We start from the raw sequence: 6234 nt of genomic DNA, 5'->3' as shown, positions 1-6234 counted from the left end.
GTCAATAATGGATGTCAAGAATTCAGTCCAGCAGAGGATGACCTGAATATTAGAAGCATTGAGCTGTTAGAGATGAAGGACTCTCCGTGCCTTCCTGGAAATGGAGCGGGCACCCTTACTTGGTGGGCTGCTCTCAGGTCCTTTCTGGGGACCCCACCCCCTCCATGGAATATTCTGCTTCTGCCTCTCAGGGATAATGCAGAAGTGGGAAAGGGATCAGAGCAGAGAGTGGGAGCTTTCAGATCCCGTATGGGGCAAATGCCTCTCAGAGAAATGTCCTGGGCTCTAGGGAGGAAGGCCCTTTTCTGAATGGATCCCTACCTCAGCTCTTTCCATTTTCTCCACTCCAGTAGTCAGATCCCAGTAGTCAGATCTGGAAGGGAAGAAGAGTCGGGGGTGAGTGGGTTTAAGGACTTTGATTCCCATTTGGAATTTAAAAATGGGGATTCCCTTTCTTGGAATTAAGGCGGGCTACCAGTTCGAGGTTACATCCCAAGTCAGCCAGCCTATATGAATAATGAGAGATTAGCATCTCCCCAAGGGAAGCGACTTCTCACCAAAGGCCTTTTCATTCAGACCCACAAGTCTGCCAGGTTCCCAAGCACTAGCTGTCTCACCTTCCCCAAAGAGTCGGCCCCAGTCCCAACCAGGGGCACCTGCTCATCGATGGTGACTCCGGATACTGCCGGGGAGCCCCCTGTGGGAGTTGGAGGTGGTGCTGGAGTAGGCTCAATGCGGTGTTTCCATTTAAAGAACCTCCCTCTGGGGGGCTTGCCCTTGGCGGAGTCACTGGTAGGGGAGGACTTAAAGATCTGCCTACAGCAAAGGCAGACTCTTCGCAACCTAGAAGAGAGCAGGGAGAAGGTGAGAATGCGACCCTTAAGCAGACATTGGCAGGAGTTGGGGCCAATGGGGCAGGGAAGGAGTGCAGAACAGAAGGAGGGGCAGCAATACAGGTAGCCCAATAGGCTTCCAGATGGTGCATCCTCCTCCTTCTGGCTGAGGAATTGGGTCGAGACAGCTGCTCCAACGCTTTGGGGCAGAGACCTTTGACATATGGGGTGCAGTTCTGGTCAGTCCAGCTCAGCCAGATTATGTTAGAGCTGGCAAAGTTGCAGAGAAGAACCATGAACGAGCTCAGGGGTGAATGGAAACCGTGTAACCAAAAGGCAGTCCTGTTTTCAGGCACTGCATGACACTTCCTAGCTGGACCAGGCATGTGAGGGGCCCGTGCCCAGGTTCACTTTAAAAACAAATGCAACTACAGTCATGCACACAAAATCACATACCAGTGTTCAGACACCTGCACACATGTACTACCGAATGTCTGAATAGGGCTTTCATTGCACTTACCTTCAAGATGCTGATTAAGTTCCAGACAGAGGGGGCCTCCTCCAGCAAAGCCCTGATCATCCTCTGGAGCGCCTCAATGTTCTCGTTCTATGGGGGGCGGGGAGAAAAGATCAGACATGAGTATATGAGTGACAACCGGTCTTGAGAATGCAACATTGAAAAAGCACTCATGTTTATTGTGGTATTGTGTTTGATTCCAATTGGGCCAAGAAACCACCAGGACATATGGAAGTGGGAAAGGGTGCTCACAATTAACCTGGAAGAAGAGCTTATACATTAAATCCAGGAAAAGTAAGAAACCACCTGTGCAGGGAGTCACACCATTTCTAACTTGGTCATTCTTTTGGAACTCTCCCGTTCAGTGTGGGGTCAAATATTCACTTTCCAAAGTGTTTTGGTAACCAGTTCAAACACCTTGAACCAGTTTAGTTACATTTCCTACAGAATAATATCCAAACTCTTTAGCTTGCCATGTAACTCTAGAAAAAGACAACCATGGGACTTGACTTGAGAAGAAAGCATCATGCCAGTCTTTCTGAATGAAACCAATGATGGAATGATGGAACGCCAACTTCTGAACTGGTTACCACTACAGGGCTTCGCTTCGGGTTCCAGTTGGGGCCAACCAGGAGATTTTCAGTTGACACTGAATTCTCCCTTCTTCATAGAACATATTATGACAAAGCAATACTGTGGCATCCTTACATAGAAAAGATTCTGAAGTGGTCTCAAATGGGACAAGTAGCCCGGGAGTGGAAGCAGCAGGAGTTTGTGGCGCAGGAGAAAAAAAGCTCAATAAGAATATCCCTGCGTCCCTGGGTCCAGCTGGTTGACTCTGGACACGGCCAGGTGCAGGACTGCTGCTATTAGATTAATTGGCAGAGCTGGCTTCATTTCACTGGAGGAAGAAATCTTAGATCTCATCGTGTGAGGAGGGCTGGTGATCCAGCCCACGGAAGCTCATCTAGAGCAGAGCATCATGGCAAGGCAGCAAGTGTTTGGGAATGTACTGGGCTGGGTGGAGGAAGGCCCTCTACTCAATGGTTCCTGACTTAAGACCTGGAATGGAAAAAGAAACAGAGAGGGGTGGGACACAGTCTTTTGGAATGAAGGCTGGCTACCATTGATTGGTTACATCACAAGTCAATAATCCATCGGTAAGAGAGCCGGCTTGCTACCAAATGGCAAAACCTAGCCTGGCTGCTGGGCAAAACTTTGGGGAGGAAGGAATGCTCTGTCACCCATGTCTTGGTCTGTGGAGTCACACCAGCTGACTGGGGATGTGGATGGTAACTGTGCCTGTTGGTGGGGGCTGGCGTTACAGGGCTGTAAAACAGCAATAAAACCACAAAGAAGACATTGGAAATGTGAATGGCACCTTGCTGACAGTGGGAAGGAAAAGGCTGACCAATGGGAACACTAGTCCTCCCAGAAAACCAACTGACAAATCAAACAAACAAAATCCCGCAATTAATACATCCTTTATTGGGTCTTTCTAGCAAAATGAAGAGACCATCTCAGAACGGAAAACTTCTTCTGGCCATGACTTCCTGATGGGGGAAAGAAGGGCTGGATATGGGCCACAACAGGTGGTTGTGTCTTATAGACAGGTCAGTCGAGTTGAATGACCTCTTCCCATTCATCAGTGGGCCAGATCCCCTTGGGCTGTACACTGGGTAGTGTGGTCTTCCAGTCCCATGCCTTCACAGGTATCTTCCATGGTTGACTTTGAAGTACTGGAGGGCTTCACACGGTACACGTACCCTGAGAATTAACACTTCCTGGGGAATATCACTCAGTCAGTTTCATGGGAAAGCCAGCATTTGATCACAGGTGGTCTTAGTCCAAGTGTAGCACACTCTCAAGAATGCTGTTCTGGCTGTAAGCATGATGCACCATTTTTGAAAAATGCTGGAACCAAGCTGGCCCTCATACATACAGATGATATTCCCCAGGAATTGTAGATTCTCTTGGAAGGGTCAATAATGTGGAGCTTAACTGACTGAGGATGGATGGCATCCTGCTTTCAGCCTTCCTGGGGGAAGCTTGTTCTTACTATTCACTACTAGTATTTATATAGACTGCTTTTCCACAAATGTTTCCAAAGCAGTTTACATAGAAAAAGAAACACCAAATGGAGGGCCTCACTGTTGGAAATTCTCTGTGGTGAGAGAATCCCTTTCTCATTATAGCAGAGTGCACAGTGGCACAACACAGCGGAAATTTAGTTAAGCATGCGTGTGTGCTGAGAGTAAAGTAACTTGGAGCCAATTCATAGTTTCAAATCAATATAAAAGGCATTCATGAAGGAACTCCTTTCTAGATAGGAAAGTGAGGAGTTAGGATCTATCTATCTATCTATCTAGCTGGATGCAGATGGATTCTGCATCTTCTCTGCAAGTATGGTACAGGGAGAGAGGCTTGCCATGTTGCAAGGTAGCAGGGCAGGTAGGAAAGAAAGAGAGAGAGGGAGGAAGTTGAATCCCTAAGAGTAGCAATCTACATTTCAAAGGGATAGCATCAGAGCAGTGGAGAAGGGATGACTGTCTGAGACAAAGAGACAGCGCAAAGTCCTTTAACTTCCAACACTCACTGCTTCCTCACCTGGACTTTGACTGTGGTTTGAAACACAGTTAACTCTTTCTTCTAGCTCCAACACAAGGTTGGTTAAAAAGAAAAGAGCAGGTTGTCTTTCAGGCAGAATTTGCCCACCATTCCTGACCTTCTCATTGAGGAGTCCTTGAGATGCCTCTGTGGGATCCCAGGGTTCCCCAAAAGACAGTTTGAAAACCCAACTGCAGACGATGCAATTGCTTGATGCCTGGTGGGCTCTTTCTTGTTTACGCTCCCTCCACCAAGACAGATGCTCTGTGCTTCCTGGGAGGAGCATTTCATCTTAGGATGGTCGGGTAGCTCATTTTCTTCCTCCCAGACATGGAACCCAAATCATACTTGAATTTCTTGCCTGATTTGGCCTGTGTTCCTCCATTCCACACATTCACATCATCTTCTCCCTGAAAGGAGAGCTCCGAGATGTCTTCCACCTGTAAGGGAGACAAAAATACACCTTGTATGAAGAAAAATATTTCATAGAGGCTGCAGTTGAGCACTGGAAACACACAAAACAGAGAGAATGCTACATCTGAATTGGTCACCTTTGTGCATGCAACCTCTGCTACAGTTTGAAAGAGACGTCTCTAGTGGATTCGAAGATATGCAGAGGTGCAAGTGCCAAATTGTAAGAATGTTGATTCCTCCACCCTGACCCCCAAAGCAAACAATTTTAAAGGCTAATTGATACATACATATTCACCCAGCCCATGGCTAAATGTCCGAAACAACAACTCCATTGAAAAGCTTTGTGCTTGAGGTGATATGGAGGTTGCAATTGTGGTGTTGTTAGGGGAGACTATTCAGAGATGCGAATTACCACCCAATGTTTCAATGATCCAGTGAATATGTGACACACATCCATCAACCTTAAGTAAGAAAATGGATCAGAGTGTGTTCCTGTCAATCTTGCTTAATGGCCATTGAGATGATCTGCAAGTGGAAGGTCACTGCACTCTCCGCTCACATCACAGGTATTTTGGATACTATCTCTTATTCAGTTCCTTTACAACCTTTTCCAGGTTGATCAAAACTATAATGCCCTATTCTCAGGCTTTGATAATATTTTCCAAAATATCTCATGGATATTATCCATTTGCCATTTGGAGTTGGTAGCCCAAAAGACGGATGTTTCTAGATAGGACCTCAATATTTACTAGTACATTTTATCTCTCCAATGGTAATAGCCTGCTCTTTTTGAGTTAGCAGGTTAACTTAGAAACAGCAGCAGGTAGAGATGAGATTCTAACAGCAGGAGACGGGATTCTGAATGGAATGCTTAAAGGCCCGCAACCAATGGGCACGGCGAATTGCACAACAGTTTCACCCCAAACTCTTGCCGCCGATCTCAGTCGGGCAGCAATTGTGCCTACAGGAACTGCACAACTGCTCTGTCCGGGTGGCTGCAGGCCATTGAACATGACTGTAGAGCTGTGCCAAGAACCCACCGAAAAGCGACTCCTGCCGGGCCCAGATCCTATTGAAAGGGAATCCATTGCACAGTAAATGTCTAAAATCAGGCTTTAGGGAATTTTTCTTTTGCCTGGTGTCTGTATATCATAATGCTTATGCCATTGGAATTCTTGAGAGACCCAGCAGCAACACTCACCAGCACTCTTTTCCGAGGAGACGATTCAGGCACAAACTGAGCATAGCGTTGGAGACGAACAAAATCCCCAACATTGATAGCAGATGGACACACGTAAAAGGATCCTTGTCAGTGAGGGCTGGGACATGAAGCATCAGGACGGAAGGTAGGCAACCACATTTCCAAGTGATGCACTGGAGGTTTCCCCGATGGAAGGGACAGAGGTGGTCCATTGATATGGGGGAAAGTGAGGAGGTGCAATAGCAATAACAATAGCACATACCTTTATATACCGCTCTATAGCCGGAGCTCTCTACGCGGTTTACAATGATTTCAGCATATTGCCCCCAACATTCTGGGTACTCATTTTACCGACCTCGGAAGGATGGAAGGCTGAGTCAACCTTGAGCCCCTGGTCAGGATCGAACTTGTAACCTTCTGGTTACAGGGTGGCAGTTTTACTACTGTGCCACCAGGGGCTCATCAGGCACTCAGGCACATCAGTGGGGTGGCAGCTAAACCAAAAGCAAGCCCGCTCCTGTCTGCATGGCCCCATCAGGGTTTCTGCTTCTTAGCATGCTACAGTGCAACACAAGGTTGAGAACTCAGTAGCCTGATTCACATGTTATGTTCAACACTTGCACAATGTAGGGATGTGCGGTTCGGTTCGGATCCGGACCGGT

This window comes from Hemicordylus capensis, chromosome 2 (genome assembly GCF_027244095.1).
Source record: "Hemicordylus capensis ecotype Gifberg chromosome 2, rHemCap1.1.pri, whole genome shotgun sequence".
Classification (NCBI taxonomy): domain Eukaryota; kingdom Metazoa; phylum Chordata; class Lepidosauria; order Squamata; family Cordylidae; genus Hemicordylus; species Hemicordylus capensis.
The sequence above is the reverse complement of the archived record's forward strand: the minus strand, read 5'-3'. Positions refer to the sequence as shown.